Source organism: Eubalaena glacialis, chromosome 6, assembly GCF_028564815.1.
Source record: "Eubalaena glacialis isolate mEubGla1 chromosome 6, mEubGla1.1.hap2.+ XY, whole genome shotgun sequence".
Taxonomy (NCBI): domain Eukaryota; kingdom Metazoa; phylum Chordata; class Mammalia; order Artiodactyla; family Balaenidae; genus Eubalaena; species Eubalaena glacialis.
In genome coordinates, this window is record NC_083721.1 from 143,985,419 (window position 1) to 144,004,974 (window position 19,556).

A 19,556-nucleotide genomic window follows, 5' to 3' on the forward strand; every position below is an offset into this window, starting at 1 on the left:
TTTATATTCCAATCTAAAGAAACTAAAAATTCTACCCTCTTTTCACAAATGATTTGGCTTAGTAACAATTTCAAATCATTAGTTCTCAGGAGACTCCACGGTTTATTTCAGACTTGAACTGAGGGATTCCACCACATAGACCTCCTAAATGAAGTTTAAAACATTCTTCCCGGGCCTTTGAATAACTAGTTTCATCATTTGTTGTAGAGCAAACAGGCTGAAGGACCTGACTCTACTCCTGGGCTCTAACTTCCCAGTGGGAACCTATCACTTCATTAGTGAATATGTTCCTTCTCAATTTCTCTGTTTATGTGAGGTATTAAACTTATGTTTAAAAAAAAAAAAAAATTCCTAGTAAGTCTTTAGATGTATGTAATGAAACTTTACTCTAAAGAAATCAGGACCACAGTGACAAGCTTTCTATCTTGTATTAAAATTATCTGTAGTCAAATTTAAGTTCAGCCTCATTTCTTTATAGGCCTTTGGAAATTTGACAGGTCATCTACAGCTAAATAGAAACAAGATGCCTCCCATTTACAATCATATTTGTACACGAAAACAAAAGTTTAATATACTTTTTGTCACCATGAAGGAAATATCAAAGATACTGTTAATCTTCACCAAAACTGATCAATATTCTCTCAAAGTAGCAACCATCTGATTTAAAGAATTACTGGCTTGTTATCTTAAACAAGAAATTATATTCAACCTATATTGATGTTTTCTATCTGAAGCGTGTCATGCAATATTGTAATTTATCTCATAAATCTACTAGAGTGTGATCAAATTCTATCAACTCTGGCATAAATTTGAAACAATGAAGCAATCACATCTGTTAAGCAGTTCTAGCTTGCTAGACAACATTTTAAAAGTTTATACAATAACATAATTATATTTTTTCTCCATAAGACCTTCCTGTAGCTGATTTCAGCTTTTTCATAAAGTTTTATATGTGTACTGGGTTCAGTGGGATACAGAACAAAAGATAAGAAAAGGAGATGGAAGAAGTGTGGGAGATGGATTGACAGAGATGGTTTAAGTATGAACTTCAAACACTCGGAAAAATATTTTAACAAAACTCCAAATGAATTACAAGGTGTCAAGATAGGGGAAAATAAGTTCATTTGAATAAAAAATATATAGTATATCTAACTTTATCCTGAAACTACTCCTTAAAAATATGAATGTTGAATTTAAATGAAAATACATGGGCATAAAACAAAGAATTCACACCATGCTTTATGGAACAAAACACTATTGTACAGCAAAATTTACCACCTACCTTTTTTGGTGCAAAATTCCTAATTTTTGAAACTTAAATGATTGTTATGAAAACATTATAATAGTATGTATATAAGTTAATAGGTGAAAAACACAATATTCCAAAAGTAATTCTATGTAATTTTAAAGACATTTCAAATTAGCAAGTGAACTCAAGGATGAAAATGATTAGGCCCTAAAGATATACGGGGTGTATGGGCTAAAATGACAGAGAAATATTAAAAATAAAATTTAGGACACTGTTAAGTAACTTCATCAAGTTACTGATCCTATTGCTTTATATCATCATGACTAAGATATGACTTAAGAGGATGTGAACATTCTACTAAATGTTAGCTAATAATAGCTAAATTATTATTATAAATCCCATCTGGGCCATTCATTGACAGTTAATCATATACAATGTTGAGACATTTCTCATCCTATTGAACTTTGTACTTGCCACTCCTTACATGCATACATCTTCACTCCAAAGTGACAATTCTTCGACTTCCCTTCATACCAACCAGGGCCTTGTACATACTCAGTACATATGTGCTGATTGATTTATTTTAACTTATATGAAAGCATGACTCATGAGTCAAACAGTTTAGATTAAAACAATTTTATTCCCTACCATTAAAGTTGAAATTAATAAAACAAAACAATATTACGATCAAAGGAAAACTTCCCAGAAAGAGACAAGAGGTAATTCTGATGGTGGAAAGTGAACTCAGGACAGTGACAGAGGTCTTTTAATGAAATCTTGTGCTAATTCAGATGTTTTCCTTTTGTCTGTGGATATGGCAGGCTTTCACAAAACAAGTATATCTTATTTTCTTAGAATTTTTCAATTTGGAATTACTGGAATACTTTGCTAACCAAAGATGACAAAACTTTTTTCTCCATTCTTGCTCCTTTTCTATGATTTTGTTGTACTCTCCTTAATACATAAAACTATCCACTAGTCATCTATTTTTTTGTATCCTGTAGATTAATTTCTAATTAAATGCATAAAGAAATTGAAGCTCTCATGACTACTCTGTAATTTAGCTTCAATATAAAGACATTTTTTGATTACCGCAGGATACTAACAATACTAATATTTTATTTTAAAAAAGTAAATCTCCATTAAGTTTTATTTTTTAATCTATCAAACATTCACTGAATAGGATTAAAATAAGAAATAGTTACAATTCTTCTGATAAAACTGTACTGTTGCTACCTATTAACCTCATTTCTGTATTTTATGTTTTCATTCAAGAAACATTATGCTTTGCACATAGGCACTGGTAAAAATAAGACAATTCCTGTTTTTATTACAAAGATAAGCAATGAACTAATTATTACAACATGGTATAATATGTGTTCTACAAAGGTCTGTGGAAGGTGAGGAGATATCACTGAGGAATCAGGGAAAGCTCTCAAGAGCTACATCCTGCAAGTTGAGTAAGCCAGGAAAAGAGGTACAGAGTGAACAGCACATAAAAAGATCGACTGAACAAAGATTAACCACATGCCACATGGGCTTATTTTCTCCTTCCCCAAACCCCAAAGAGATCTCAGATTTTTGGAAAATAAATAACTTATCAAAGGAAGTTACTCATAAAAGAACTTATAAAAGACACTGAGGAAAAGGCGAACCATTTTGCCCACAGTCCAGCAACATTCAACCTCACACATCCCACCTCTACTACCCTGGTGTAGAAAAATGGAAACTACAAGAAATGGAAAAACGGACTTAGCTAACAAACAAACAGGGGGAAGAAAATAACTTCCCCAAACTGAAGGACTTGCTTCCAGAATGAAGGAGTCCCCAGAAAATCCAGTATAAACAATGAACAAAATCCACTCCAAGGCACATCATCATAAAAATTCAGAGACAAAGATTCTAAAAGTTTCCATAATTATAAAAACAAGTCATGCACAGCAGAAAACAATGTAGAAGGGGGAAAAAAGGCAAGGAACCTCTCAGTAGCAAAACTGAATGCTGTGAAACAAAGTCTTCAAAATTCTGAAAGAAAATTATGCTGCAACGTAAAATTCTATACCCAACCAAACTACTAATCATGTCTGACAGTAAAATAAAGACACTTCGACCCTCCCTAAGATCTTTTTCATATAATGAGGAAGTTAAACCAGAAAAAAAGACGATGAGTTGGGATTCACATATAAGGAAAAGAGAAAAGCTATCCAACCTCCAAGGATATCAAATCTTTGACTTTCTTCTAGAACACATGTGAACACCACAGCATAACTCTGAATGAAAATGGCAGTAGCAGTTAAACAAATAGGAAATAATATCAGAGGAAGCAATTAGAAGCAAGTATTCTTATATTATACACCTACTACACTTCAATTAAAAAAAAAAAAGGAGCAAGTATTCCTTGAGCAAAGATGCCACTGAGATTAGAGGGAACCCCCATGACAATGGCTCTTAGTCTTCAGATGACAGTCTCTACGTTACACCAGGATCAAATGACTGCCGAACTGTTGCACATTCATCTCTCAAGTTATGCTCACATGCACTATAAACAGTGTCACTTTGAAGATAAGCAAAACCATATTATACAAAAATGCATGTACACACACACACACACACACACATTTTCATCCAAGATAGGGTTTAACTGTATTACTTTATAATTAGGTTTCACTTAAAAAGCCAACAACAAAAGAGTGTGTATATGGTTGGTTAGCATTAGTTATTTTTCAAATTTTCACTTATAAAATATCAAAGAAATCAAAAAAAAATCAAAGAAATCAGAGTAAGCCCATATATTCCTAACTAGAAGAGTGTTTATGCTAAAATATTTAATCCTATGTGAATTGTTAGCTTTGACATTTTTTTCATCCATATAAGAAGCTCCAGTCTAATCTGGAAGCATCTTTTAAGCATAAGAGTTAGAAGAGCTATAAGGAATAAGTGCACATTTTGAAAACAGTGGTTCTCAATCCCACCAGATCCAATGCCCTTTTCATTCCCTGTACTATTCTGAAATGAAATTCAGAGTTAATAAAATCTACACATAGAATGTCTCTTTAAAAAAAAAAATCAGGGACTTCCCTGGTGGTCCAGTGGTTAAGACTCCACACTTCCACTGCAGGGGGCACGGGTTCAATCCCTGGTTGGAGAACTAAGATCCCACATGCAGTGTGGTGAAGCCAAAACAAAACAAAACAAAAATTAATTCTAAACCATGTTATTAATTAAAAGTCATTTATAATGAAATATTTATTTCATTATATAAATGCTTAGATAACTACTTAAGAGCAAATAAAACAGTCACATATTTGCATCTATATGTAATAAATAAGTTTGGATCTAAGAGGAAAAAGATCACAAGTCATTCTCTATAAGTACCAAAAAAATGAAACAGGAGAGGTATAAGAGAACTCTAGAATAAAAATTAGTATTGAGATAAGTGATTAGACAAAAATTAAATTGAATATGAAAGAGAAAGATAGAAATAAGCTTAAATGAAATAAAGATTAAAATGTCAAGACAAATTACATATTGTTGAAATAGAGAAAATTATGAAATGTGGTTATTAGTACAACTGACCTGGGTTTTATTTCTAAGTGTAGTGTCAAAATAATTACCTATACTAAGGTTGTTACACTGCGGTTACAACCTATCCCAGAAAACCTACCACACTGTCAAGGAATTAAGTCTCTAGTAGTTTAAAATACTACAATAAAGACTATATCCCCCCAAAATATTGCCAGTGGAGTGGGTAAAGAAATTTAAGAAGTTACAAAGAATTTGTATAATAGATTGCTTATTGGAGATGGTACCAGAGTAATAGCAGTACAACATAAAAGTATAACATAAAAATAAATCATTTTAAAATATATTTTTAACAATGCATTTATTATCATTCTAAAAACAAAATTTTAATATTTAGGATGGCAATCATGAAATATCTTAAACAATCCTTATTAACTAATAAAATTCAATTAATTTAATTTAGATCCATTAATTCAAAATTTAGTTTGTTATTAAAAGAGTCTTAAATATTCTGTTACATATTTGCAACCAGTGTAACAGAGCTTCCAGTAAACTGCACTGCTGAACTGAAAACTTTTCACCTAAATACCTAGTTAGAAATGCTATAAATCAGGAAGTGGAAAGAATGTGTGAAGTAAATACAATTTTGAGAGAATATCTTTATTCTACTTAAGATTCCCCTCAACACAAACTTCTCCTAAAGTATCAGATTGCTCATGTAACATCTTATAAACAACTGTCAGTAATATTACATACTGAAGTATTATCGCTTTATCTTTGAAGAGAGTTTAAGCAAGCAGACATTCAAAAGTTATGTGGTTCTCAGGACACTTTTCTGTAGTCTGAGACTGTCCCATGCATTGCAGGACACCTAGCATCCCTGATCCCCACCCATCAAATGCCAGAAACACTCCTATAATTATTGTGACCAGCTAAAGTACTCCTCCTTAATTTCCCAAATTCCCCTCATAGGGCTTTACCACCCTTGTTTGGAAATCATACTCTAGAAGTCTTATAGAAAGAAGCATGCTATGGTGCGGAACTATATGAAAAAACGTGTTTCAAAAACAGAAAGAAACACTTTTATCAATTATACTAAAAATTATAACTTGCAATTTTATCCTCTTCCAAACATTCTTTCTTCAGCCTATATTTTTTGGTATTGTGTACTGAGGCTAACTTAAAGAGATTTGTTAACCACTCTAGAACAGATGTATATTCTCTTTACATGTTTTTTAATAGAAAGCTTTCCTATATATGACCTTTTCAATACTCCAACTTTTACTTAGCTGAATTAAAGTCAAAAATAGAATCTAATCAATAGATTGTACATGTATAGGCATGCCATGCTTCTATAATTTCATTTGTGTGATTTTATTTTCTGTTTCTGTTGTTGCTGTGTGGTTTGGGTTTAGTGTTTCATCAAGCAGCATCAGTACTAAGGTGGTCAACACTAAGACACTGCATTTAGTCAGGACAGGACTCAGTAGTATGAAAGACTGCTATGGGTCAGTATTATCTAGTGCCCCAGGAAATCCATGCAGTACAAGAGTCCCCTTTTTTACTCTGCAAACTCTAAATTTAATAAGGTTCTATTTAACTAGTGCAGGATTCAAATACACGTTCATGCCAAATTTTGCAATCACACGGGAGGTAGGGGAAAGATATTTCAAACACTTACATGGGAACAACCTTAGGTTGCTGTCTTAAAATACCAGTGCAGGATGCAAACTACTTCACAGACTATCCACAAAACGGATGAGGTGTGAAAGAAATTCTGTGCTTAACGTGACCTTTGGCTGTACTTTTACTTGTCATAATTATAAAGGAGGTACTCTCAGAGCCAACACATAAGCCATGTTATTACTCTTACAATTATAGTAGTATTTCGCCAAGTGCTTCATATACTGTGACAAACTCGAGGCAAAATATACAGAAGCTCTTACCTTTGTTACAAGGCCTAACAGGCCTTGCTGAACAAAAAGAGTGCTGATATTATACATACGTATGAATAAGAACTACTGCATAAGAATTTTTCTTTTTAATGTACATTCAAATACAAATATGCCAGTGTGGTTACCTAGTTCAACTTAACAAGTCATCTATTCTCTAAATGCAAAAAAACTTGAAATTTAAATTTAATACCTAATTGTGACTTTATTAAATACATGTCAAGAAGGAATTAAAAAGAAAACTATACAAAAACCAAAAACCTTTAAGCAACTCTCTTCTACAGATTCCTATTTTCCCACACAGAATTTCACCAAGGAAAAACAGTTGTTTTCAAAAATGCTTCGGCAAAACTGCCAACTTATCAATATAAATGACATGTAACATGATTTTTTAAGGAAAAAAAAAAAAAACTACTGGATCATCCAACATAAAATTATAAATTCTGAAGGTGTAACAAATAGAATTAGTTTTCCGTACAATGTCAAGTATACCATTTATCAGAAGATTTACAAAGCAAAACAAGTATTAAAAATCCTGTAATGTATGATATGAAAAAAAACTTTACAACTATATACTATATTATGACCAACTTTGCCATACTCATCTTTCTGTTCCCAATAGTAATACCTCCTCTTTATTTTCACCTTGAAAATAGGTTCCAAAAGCTGTAAAACATCCGAGTCACACTTTATAAAAGTCATAAACACAAACTGCCTAGGTTGGCTAACAAAAACACATAAATACTGGCCATAAAAGAAGTTTGTTTTATCATAAAATATTTTTTTAAATATTGCATGTGAATTAAGATTGCTCTTAAATATGCATTATATACACTGTTAGGGACTACTCAATAGGAATCTGAGATGTTACTAGGGTGACCAGAGGTCCCAATTTGCCCAGGATGGTACTAGTTTATGCCTATTGTCCTGGCATTCATACAGATGCAATTATTTATGGCACTCACACCAACATCACCCAAGATTTGACCTAACAGAGCCCTGGAAATGGCTTTGGGCTTAAGAGTCAAAAGAAGTGATCTGAGCGTTAGACATCCACCAGGCAAACATTCAGTCTCCCTGAGGCACAAATTCTTCTTCTGTATTTAATTCGGATCCACTACACAGGATTAAATCCAAGAAGAATCAAATCAGAAAATTCAAGAAGCTCAAGTACTGCCTACTGTTTAAAAAAGATGACCAAATGAAACACAAACTGAATATACTTAGCAAGTTAAGTCTATCAGAGACATAAATAACTACAGTCTCTAAAAACAAACAAACAAATGAAAACAACTCAGGTGAAAAACTACATTATGCTACATTACAGAACTGTAATGTAGCATAATTACATTACAGATTTGTAATGTAATACAACAAATAAAACTACATTAAACTACATTAAAACAACAATAAAGCTACATTACAGAATTGTAATGGGCTAAGAAGGACCTTTGGGAGTCAGACTAAATGAGTCCCAATTCCAGCGCCATCACTTACTGTCAGCTGTGTGGCAATGAGCAAGTTACTACGTCTCTGTTTCCTCATTCATAAAATGAAGATAATAACTGTACTTCTCTCACTGGAAAGAGTAACAAATAATCCATGTAAAAGATGATGTGAGCACTGTGCCTGCACATAGTGAGTGCTCAGTAAATGCTAGCTACTATTATGACAATCTCCATCAACATCTCTTTTCAAAAACAAGTCCTAAGAAATTATTCAGGAGACAATTTCACATATGTGTGCATGTGTGTGTGTGCACATATGTGTATCTGTATCTTCCAATTAAAGATCACTTGGATGACACAGCTACATGTTATAGTGTGGGCTGGGTATATTACATAACTAGTATAGGAGATCTTATTCAACATTGGAGAAGGCAGCTTTTTTCTCTGAAAGAAGTCCACAGTGGCATCCTGAAGCACACTTTCAAATAAAATTCCATATCTAACAATATCTGTGGTTGTTCATCTAGAGAACAGAAGAGTCACAGATATGTACAATAAACACATTTTTAAATCCATGTATATAAATCAAATGAAACCGCTTCCTTTAAGGCAAGCATATGAAGATACTAAAGCAATATCCCAATTAAACATTCATATAGTCAATATTTCAAAATAAGAAATTTGGGTTTACATATGCACAGTTTAAAATTCTATAGTGAAACCTGTCTACAGAGGTCATTTTCCCCGTATTTCAACAGCATATAGTTCAACTTGAAATGTACAATGCTGCTTCTCTCTAAAATGTTAAAACTGCAAAGTACACAGTAATTCACTGCAAGCAAACACAGGAGAAAAACTATGTTGTACACGTGATACCCTTTAACCCAAACAATTACTTTAACTTATTCATTAAACCCATTCAAAAAGAGAGCACTAATAACTTGTGCTACCTTACGAAACAGAGTCAGAACTAAGAAGAAATACTTTATTTGGTTAAAAATAGAAACTTCACATAAGAGAATTATTAGGTAAAGACAGAGAAATTATAGCTGGCATTTATAAAAGACCCTTGTACATTTTTAGCTCATTAAAATAAAGTGGTATAAAACTTTCCATAAGAGATATGGTATAAAATAAGTATGTCACTAAGACTGATATAAAAATCTATATAAACATCATGCTGTTTTCCAAATACACATATAACAGGTATTTAAAAAAAACAAAGGGCTACATCAGTCAAATTTATATCTCAGGAATCCAAATCTAAGTTGGACTTCATTTCTCTGAGCTTTCCTAAAAATATTCCGGACTAAAATAAAATAACTAAGACTCCATTATCTATTCTATAGCAAGTAAGAAATACCGACCTGTCCTTTAGAGATACCAAGGATAATGTGGACTGAGGTTTATATGTTCTGTCTCAGTTTACAGGCTATAGGCTATATCATTAATTTGTAAGTGACTCTACAGTAAGTATGCACACAACAAACAAATATTCTATCACGGGTAACCCTAAACAGGTAAATTTAGAGCTAAACAAAGCATAACTGAAATTTTATCACTACCATAAATTACTTTAAAAAAAAATCCCTGGGCATTGCAATGAATATACTTTTGCCTTAGAGCTAATACTTTAATTTTAAAGAACCACAAAGAAAAAAATCAAAACTAGTCAGTAACAATGCAGCATCTAAAAGCAATAAACTCAAAATTAAGTTATAAATAATTTAAAGCATGTCATGAAGATGTATTAATAATTCATCAGATAAATAATTTACTAAATAATCAAATAAATAAATAATGAAATACATAAATAAATCAGCAAATAAATAATTCTGCAAAATAACCTAAACAATAAGTCACCCAAACAAATCACAAACCTACAAAACTACAATGATTCTTTGGATTCTGATAGTTTTAAATAAGCAAATGTACATAAACTAGATCAATCCTTGTTAGAATTAGAAATATTTTTCAATGCTATTTGTAAAATCCTCATCTCAGTACATAAGAACACATTTTCCATTTTTAAAAGACCGCATAGGATTAGTTCTTATAAATTATTAACATGATTATAATATATCCTCTTCTATATTTTACATATAATAACTCTGCCTAACATATTTTCCCCCAAACAACTGGATACTTAAAATATTGTTAATTTACAGTTCTTTTTCAAAGCAATACTTACAGTACAATAGTGCTATAGTCTTTCTGATAGCTTTCTTATCTTCACCAAGTCTCTGGAAATTTTCTGCAAGGGGTAGAACAGTTAGAATAACCTTAATTATTATAGACAGCATTTCATTCACTGGTGAACAATGCTTTATAACTCTACAAAGTAGCAATGGGAAGTGGAGGTTATTAGTTGTGAACTTCCTCAAGTTTTTAGAAGTCTTAAGTGGACTAAGCACAAGCTGATAGAGGTCTGGCTTCCTCTAATGGAGCTGACACACAGGCTGTTACAACTGGAGGGATTTCAGATGTGAAGACAAAAACTTCGAAGGTCAAAGCGACTGGCTGACATCTAATGCTGTCAACAATTTGAGAAGCTCACAGTCCTTGAAAGAACACAGGAGATCACTTAACTGTTACAATGTGAATGCAGTGACAACCTAATGGGAGCACCACAAAGAGACAAAACACAACTGACCTCGGAAATCAGTCTTCATTTAACATCTACTTCAGATTTTTATCCACCCACAGTATAGTACTCTTCAAGTCCACAAATAGCAGATCCTAAACTGTGAGAGCCTTTCCCACAGAAATAAGAACTTTGTAATGAGTGTTTGACACTTTCAAGGGAATAAATCCAAACAGTATAGCACAACATCTGAAGAGAAGGAAACTAAAATTAAAATATTTTTATAATCTAGCTCAATGAATTCTCAAAGCAACTTAGGTAATATTTTACCTATTTCACAATCAAGGAAAATGACGCTCAGCAAGAGCCTGTATGCTGCCTGCGGTCCCCAAGGGGCAGGAAGATCCTAACTTTTTCTACAGGACTTCACGTGAAGGGTCACTGAACTATAGACTCCTTCAATTTGAGCCCACCTTAAAAATACAGCAAATCCTAAAGCTTCGAAAATTGGTTAGAGCAATGGTTTTCAACTAGGGGTGATTTGCCTCCCAAGGGACATTTGGCAATGTCTGGAAACATTTTTGGTTGTCACAACCAGAGAGTATTACTGGCATCTAGTGGGTAGAGATCAGGGATGCTGCTAAACATCCTACAATGCACAGGATAGTCTCCCACAACAAATAATTATCTGCCCTAAAATGTTAATAGTGCTGTGGGCGGGAAACTCTGGGTTAGCGTAAAAGGTCTTTCAGGGCTGTGCAGTTTTCCTGTTATAAAATAATACACATTTGGTTCAGGGATATAAAGTCTTTTTTTATGTGTGTGGAACACCCTGGATAAAAATGTGTATACTGTGGAGAACGGGTATATGGGAACTCTTTGTACTTTCTGCTCAATTTTTCTATAAACCTAAAACTTCTCAAAAAATAGTCTAGTGACTTTTTAAATGTGTATCCTTCACTTCTTTCACTACAGTTATGAATAACTGTCTTAGAATCAATACCCCCCCAAAATACGTCTAAAGTTATAAATAAAAATTTTTTTTAATTTCATTTGTCAAAATTCTTCCAATAAAGTTAATGAGAGCATTAAAAGTCACATTTATGAGCTAACTCTGTCTAAATGACTAGCCAAGATATCTAATAAATATTACAAATTCATAGGGCTTTAAGAGATTATTTTGATACACTACAATTAATAATCTTCAATAGTTAGTGATTTTTTTTGCCTAAAAGCTATCATACGTTTTCTGAAATATCTGTGATAATTATTAAAATCATTTGAGAACAAAATTCGGCAATATAATTATCAAAGAACTCCAGAAAATATGTATCAAGTATTTCCCTTTCAATACCAATTAATCTCTCTCCAGTCTCAAAGTAGATTTTGGTTTTCAACATGGATCTAGAATCTACCACGACACAATGCATGTTTCCTTATATTGGACCCATCACATTACTGCACAGAGCATCAAACAATGGCATCCTTTATCAGCTAGGGTTAGGTCATATCCTTCCCAAGACAAAAAAATTTTTTAATAATTATAATATAATGACTTAAGAGAGGAAAAAATCAAAGAAGAGAATTTCTCCCACGTAAATGTCTAGAAGTGGACAATCAAAGGCTGATGTGGCCACTCCAAATATTAGGAATCCAAGTTCCTTCCATCTTTTTGCTCTACCATATACTGTTCTATTAAAAGTCACCTCACACTCCAAGAAGGCTATGGGGAGCAGCAAGAAGGAAGGGGAAGAAAGGCCCATGTCACTCTCTTCTAATGCTCATATTTCAGCTTACAGCTTAGCAACCATAACCTAGTCCTTTGGCCACACCTAACCACTTGAGGGGATAGGAAACACAGTCTCCAAATTTGGTAATACTGCCCACATATAAAATTGGGATTCTTTTTATCAAGGAAGACAGGGAGAACGATTTTGTGGAGCGAATTATGAGAGGCAGACTATGGTAGAGGTAACAACTCTTCAAAGAAAATGGGAGATGTACTCAAAATTTCCATTAGAGTGTTTCACTGGGAGATTAGGATTGACATATATACACTACCATGCATAAAATAGACAGCTAGTGGGAACGTGCTGTAAAGCACAGGAAGCTCAGCTCGGTACTCTGGGACGACCTAGATGGGTGGGATGGGGGTGGGGGTGGGAGGGAGGTCCAAGAGGGAGGGAATATATATATCTATACATATAGCTGATTCACTTCATTGCACAGCAGAGACTAACACAACATCGTAAAGCAATTATACTCCAATAAAAAAAATTTTTTTTAAAAAAGACCTGGAAAAAAAAACTATGTGTATATGTATGTTCATGTGTATATGTGTGTGTATATATATTTATGGAAGAAAATCTAAATGTTTAACAATAGGTGTATGGTTAAATAAATTTGGGGATAATTTCAGAACAGAATGCTATGTAGACACTAAATATCACTTCAAAAAATTTTTACAGATATGGAAGAATGTTCATAATATTATATGAAAAAGAACAGGCTATAACACATTTCATATAAAATAATCCCTATTTTAAATAAATATACATACTTACAAACATACACATATACACACAATATACACTGATATCTATATACAGGCACATTTTATATCTATATCTAGAGAGAAACTGAGACCATATAAAAATCAAGAGAACAGAATTAAATGATAATAGTGGTTTAGGCTTTGGGAAGCAACTTTCATTTTCCCCATACCTTTCATTGCTTTCTAATTCTTCTACAATGAAAACATATTATGCTTACGATTTTTTTCATGAAGATTTTGGCCTAGATGAGGAAAAGCACCTTATAAAGGTAATTAGATTCAAGCTTTAATTTATTTTGTTACTTGGAACTTGGTGATAATTTAAAAAAAAGGGGGTGGGGATCTATAGCTGAGCTGTATCTTTCCCAACTGGGGCAAAATATACATGTTCCTCCTGAGTTGATAGTAAGAAGCTAACCTCTCTATGCCCAACTTGTTTTCAACTTACTAACATTCACATATCACATTTATCAGCTTTACACAGCTCACTCCTAACCAGATGCTACATCCATCATTCCTAACAATTTACCCTGACATATTGATTACTTTGCTCATCTCATTCTGTAGAACTAATCATTCGTACTTCATGCTTCTACAAATCCTTCCATTTTCTATATTTCTGAGTCTATTTTTCTTAATGCTGCTCTACTGCACATTTTTCTGGTTACTTATATAATGGATCTATCTAACAGAAATTACATCTTTCTTATATCTTTGTAACTATGTTGCACTGTCTTGAATTTTCCAGAGTTATTACTGAGTATACGCACTATTGTTACATTGGTATTAATTCTATTATCTGCAAGTCTCAACATTACCATTAGTAAAGTCTCTATTTAGAATGCCTCAAAGTTCTCCACATTTTCTAGAATGATTCAATTTCCTAAATCCCCATTACTACCATATAAAAAAATGAAAAAATAAGGAAAAAGCAAGAAATTGATATATTTAAAACTACTAACAAGTATATGGGGTTGACCAAAATTGCAAACAAATAAAAAGGTAAAATACATGGTCCCCACCCTCTAGAACTTGAGGGAAATAAGAAAGACACAGACACAAATACACAAACACACACACACACAGAGGGCGGGGAGGGAGAGAGAGAAAGAAATTCACAGCCAAATGTAATAGGGACAAGTGTACAATCCAGACAATACGTACTACAGAAAATCCAGAAGGTAAAAGCCACAGGCAGGAATCATCAAAGAAGGCTCTTCAACTGAGGCCAAGTTCATACAGAGCTAGAACGGTGGTTCTCAACCACGGGAGATGGTGCCCCCAAAGGACATTTGGCAACATCTGGAAACACTTTTAACTGTTAGAAAATGGGAGGTACTATTTGTACCTGGTGAGTAGAGGCCAGGGAAGCTGCTAACATCCTACAATGCACAAGACAGCCCCCCACAAAAATGAATTATCCAGCCCAAAATGTCAACAGTGCTAGAAGCAGCAGCTGGAGTCAAAAGAAGAGAGAGCATTTAAACAGGATAGAATGACACGAGTGAAAGAATGGCAGCTACAACACACGATGTCTTTAATAAACCATAATATCACCAGTGAAGGAACAGTGGGAAACCAAGGAGAAAACATAACTGGGTATAGATTGTAATGGGTCTGTACAAGAAGTCTGATGGACCAAAGAGATAAAATAGTTTAACAAAAATACAAGAGAGCACAGGCAAAAATAGCAACATACTTCAAAAGACTAAACTGTAGACAGATGGGGACACTGATTTCCAGCAGTATGGCAGGCTAGATACCTTGATACTACTAGATACAACTTTTTAAAGTTAGTGGGAAAATCTGTTTTAATGAATTGCTTAACTAGCAAGAAAGTACCGTATCCACATAAGCTGTAAACACAATGAAAGTAGAATAAGCAAACCTAGGAAACCAGCTTTCATTCTGAGAGCATGTACCTAAAACTGCTGAAACTGATCTTACATCTTAATGGCTACACGAGGCTCAGGAGACGGACCCTAAAAAGTCTATCAAAAGCACCATCCCTAAGCTCTGGCAACCACTAATCTATGTGCCATCTCTATAATTTTGTCATTTCAAGCATGTTTTATCAATTCTCTTGACACTGTAATCACAAAGGGGAAACTTCACAAAGGTTCTCAGACTAAATTCACACTACTTGCACAATCCAATAAATCTCATGTGAAGATTTAAAGTGCTCTTAAACTGTCAGTATCCCTAGTCACCTGGGGGAAGCATAGGTAAATTCTCAGGGAAAGAAAATAACTTCAATCCAGGCCTCAAAGAATCCAACAACTTTCCAAAAAACTCTACTCAATTAAAAAAAAAAAAAAAATCACAAAACAGACACAATGAATGAGGGCCAACATAAACAAGAGATGGAAGAATTAGAGTACACATATTTCAGTTATTGGAAAGATTATACAATAAGGATGTTTCAAGTAATAGAAACGCTTAAAATATGTGTGTGAATTAAATAAAACTTCAAGAAATAAAAAACATAGGTAAAATTTTTAATTCAGTGTAAAAGTTTAAACAGAGTCAGTACAAACAGAGAATTAGTAAATGGAAAGACTTTTAAAACCTATCTAAAATGCAGTTCAGAAAGACAAAGAAAGAAAATAAAATATGTAAGAGCAGTTAAGAGATACAAAGAATAGAATAAGAAGGTCTAACAAAATATATACTTTTGAAACTATCGGTGATGAAGGACTATTTTTTAAATGGCCAATCTACTGCAGACAAAAACTTCTATAAAATACAGTAAACGTGAATTCCTTTTTGAAAAATCATGTGCTTAGATGTCATGATAATATCAAGTTGCTATTAAAAGCTCCTAAATGTTTACTTTGAATTTGTCTTGGTTCATTACAGACCAATAACATCAGTTTGCAGACCAGTACTGACCTGAGGACCACACTTTGAGCAGCAACAATCTAAAACACAAACAGATCGAAATTAGAAAAGAATATAAAAGACAAAAGAGAGTATACATGATATTCAAACAGATGATGGTTGAAAATTTTCCATACTAAATGAAGATGCAGATGGACAATCCAAGATGCAAGAAAAAAAACCAGAAAGTAAAGATACAGGTAAACACCTGGATAACTCCTTATCAGTGTAGAGGCTACACCCACCACAATCACTGCAACACAATTCCAAACCAGCATTTTCTATCATTTTTTTAAAAATCTAAGAACTCAAGCTCTAGATGTACTCTAAATAAACAAAAATAGAGACAACTGGACTTAGTAAAGAAAGTTAGAGACCAAGTTTCAAGAGCTAGTGATTTCCTCTCAGTGGAAACACTCTGTCCATACTGCCCAAATTGTATCTAGTTTATTAGTTATTTTTAATGTGTAACTTTATGAAAAAAAATCCCAAACTTTTATTAGCAGAGACTGAATATATTTTCAATTGTATTGAAATGAACAGGATTCCAATCCCATTAACTGTTCCTTTCAATGGGAAGTGAGCTACATAATACTTCAGCATACTTTACCTATTAAGTCCTCTAATCACGACAGATTCTTTTATTTCTAAATGCAGTTCATTTAAAAGACCCTGCTCAGACATCTAGCAGGAATCAAATATAAATTCACACCTACTTGGCAAAACAGAAATTATGGCATCACGCCTCCTGAGAAAGAATCATAACTAACATCTGTATAAACGTTTGGTCACTTTTCAAATATTTGACACACATCTATTTGAAGCATCACAATACCCTTATGGGTTTTACAGAACAGATATAATAATGGCTAAAAGCTTAGAAAGTGAAAGAACATGGTGAACAGCATCAAAAATATACAAGAAAAAATATGTAAATTGAATGCAACAACATAAAACGATACCCAAAATCCAATCAACGGCTGCCTCTTACCATCACATGAAACTGAAAGGACAATCATTAGGCATACATAGCAAATAAACTAAATGAAATGATGTATTAACCTATTTGATTCAGTGCCACCAAATTCAAACAATTTAGCAAGATATTTAACTGCTTATTGGATCTGAATAAGATTCATATGGTGCTACCGCTATGGGCTATGGGAAAAGAATTTAAATAGAAAAAAACTGGGCTGAGTGATTAAAACTTGATCAGGTAAAAGTACGTAAAGGCTGAGCAAGGCAAAAGTTGTCATCCATACTTAACCATGAAGAGTCAAAAGCTCAAGCCATTTTGATAATCTCAGGGGCAAGGTCCAAATAAGAAATTCTTCCCCGGGGGCTTCCCTGGTGGCGCAGTGGTTAAGAATCCGCCTGCGAATGCAGGGCACACCGGTTCGAGCCCTGGCCCGGGAAGATCCCACATGCCGCGAGGCAACCAAGCCCGTGCGCCACAACTACTGAATCTGCGCTCTAGAGCCCGTGAACCACAACTGCTGAGCCCGCGCACCACAACTACTGAAGCCCACGTGCCTAGAGCTCATGCTCCGCAACAAGGGAAGCCACCGTAATGAGAAGTCCGCGCACCGCAACAGAGTGGCCCCCACTCGCCTCAACTAGAGAAAGCCCACGCACAGCAACGAAGACCCAACGCAGCCAAAAATATAAATAAATAAATAAATTTAAAAAACAAACATCCTTCTGCCCATCCTCATTCACTATGTCTGCTGACCTTAAATTTGAAAGAGTATCTCTGGACCATCCTTTAGAAAAAAAAGAAATTCTTCCCCAAACTATTCCACAGCTATATTGATTCAAAGTTAATGCATGAGCAGATAAAAGACACACAATATTTTAACTTGGTAATTTACAATAAAAATGGATTTAAGCTGGAAATTTACAGTGAAGTTTATTTTTTTAAATGCATTATTTCAGCCAGACACAAACATCAGGCTATGAGAATATTTAGCCTTATAATTTAAAATTTTGACAGCTCACACCAAGTTTAACCAACCACCAATCCGTTCCAATATAAAGAAGAAGAAAAATTAAATACCCCACAGAGACTTTTGAGTTTTTATTTAAAGTTATTCATAACCACATTTGTTTGTATTCTCCTTAGCTGCTTCAAGTCTTCTTTGTGGAGAGAAAAAAAGCAGGTTTTAAAAACATACCTACATACATACACACATCCGTGTATAGAAAATGTTCCCATAATTGTAAGCTTTTCATTGGTACTTCCTGATCTCTTCTTAAAACATGAAAGTGAGTAAGTAAGCAAATTTTCAAGTAAGATAACACTAAAAATTAATGCACTTTCTTTAAGAATATATTTTTAAGTAAAGGCAAACTACAAAGATTTTTTATTTCATCCATAAAAACAAGTCACAAAGCCAAAATTCATTATCATAAACATTTGCAAATAGCTAAAATTGGGAGGAAATAAAGGCTAGCAATTTACTTCTATATCTGTCAAAAGAGGACTTGAGCTTACTGCAGGGAAACGCTAATGACTGAAATAACTGATACCTAGAGATTAACATCCAAAGTCACAGAATCACAAATTTTCCCACTGAAATCCCCCTAATAAGTACCCTAATAGAAAAGACCTCCCAATGGAGGTCTGGGAATGGAACCCAAAATTGTTAACAATAACCATTAATTTCCTTTGGCACTGAGTATTTTTAAATAATTGTGTTAATTCTTTCCCATTACACAACATCCCACTAAAATTCAACTTGAAAAGGACGCACCATGTTTACACTACTTCTTCACATATCCAGCACTACAAAGGGGACAAAGGATCTTACCCTTCTGCTCTAACCAGAACCTCATACCTTTGTTAGAGGAGCGCATATTTTATATCTGAAGGAAAGCTAATTCCAATCAGTTTCTAGGTTTAATCAGCTACTATTTTCCATAAACACTGAATCCACCAAAGAATCAACTCTACCTTTACACACACACACAAACAAACACACATACACTATTAGTAAGCCGCTCTTTTAAAGCTTTTTGGATTATATCAAACTAAAAAGCTTCTGCACAGTGAAGGAAACCATCATAAAAACGAAAAGGCAACCTATCGAATGGGAGGAGATATTTCCAAATCATATTTCTGATAAGGGGATAATATCTAAAATATATAAAGAATTCATACAACAAAAACAAACAACCTGGGGAATTCCCTGGCGGTCGAGTGGTTAGGATTCTGAGTTTCCACTGCGGGGGGCACAGGTTTGATCCCTGGTCGGGAGATTAAGATGCCACATGCTGTGTGGCAAGGCCAAAAAAACAAAAAGCAAAAACAGAAAAAAACAAACAACCCGATTAAAAAACGGGCAAAGGATCTGAATAGACATTTTTC

General features: G+C 33.8%; 1 protein-coding gene across 3 annotated transcripts in view; it reads right to left on the minus strand.

The window, feature by feature from the left end:
• TBC1D5 (TBC1 domain family member 5) overlaps nucleotides 1–19,556 on the minus strand; it is a 542,652-nt gene that overhangs the window by 477,728 nt on the left and 45,368 nt on the right. For all 3 annotated transcript variants that reach the window (XM_061194718.1, XM_061194716.1, XM_061194717.1), the window contains one exon: nucleotides 10,363–10,425. The gene's annotated coding sequence lies outside the window, so the exon portion shown is untranslated. The remainder of the gene's footprint in view (nucleotides 1–10,362; nucleotides 10,426–19,556) is intronic.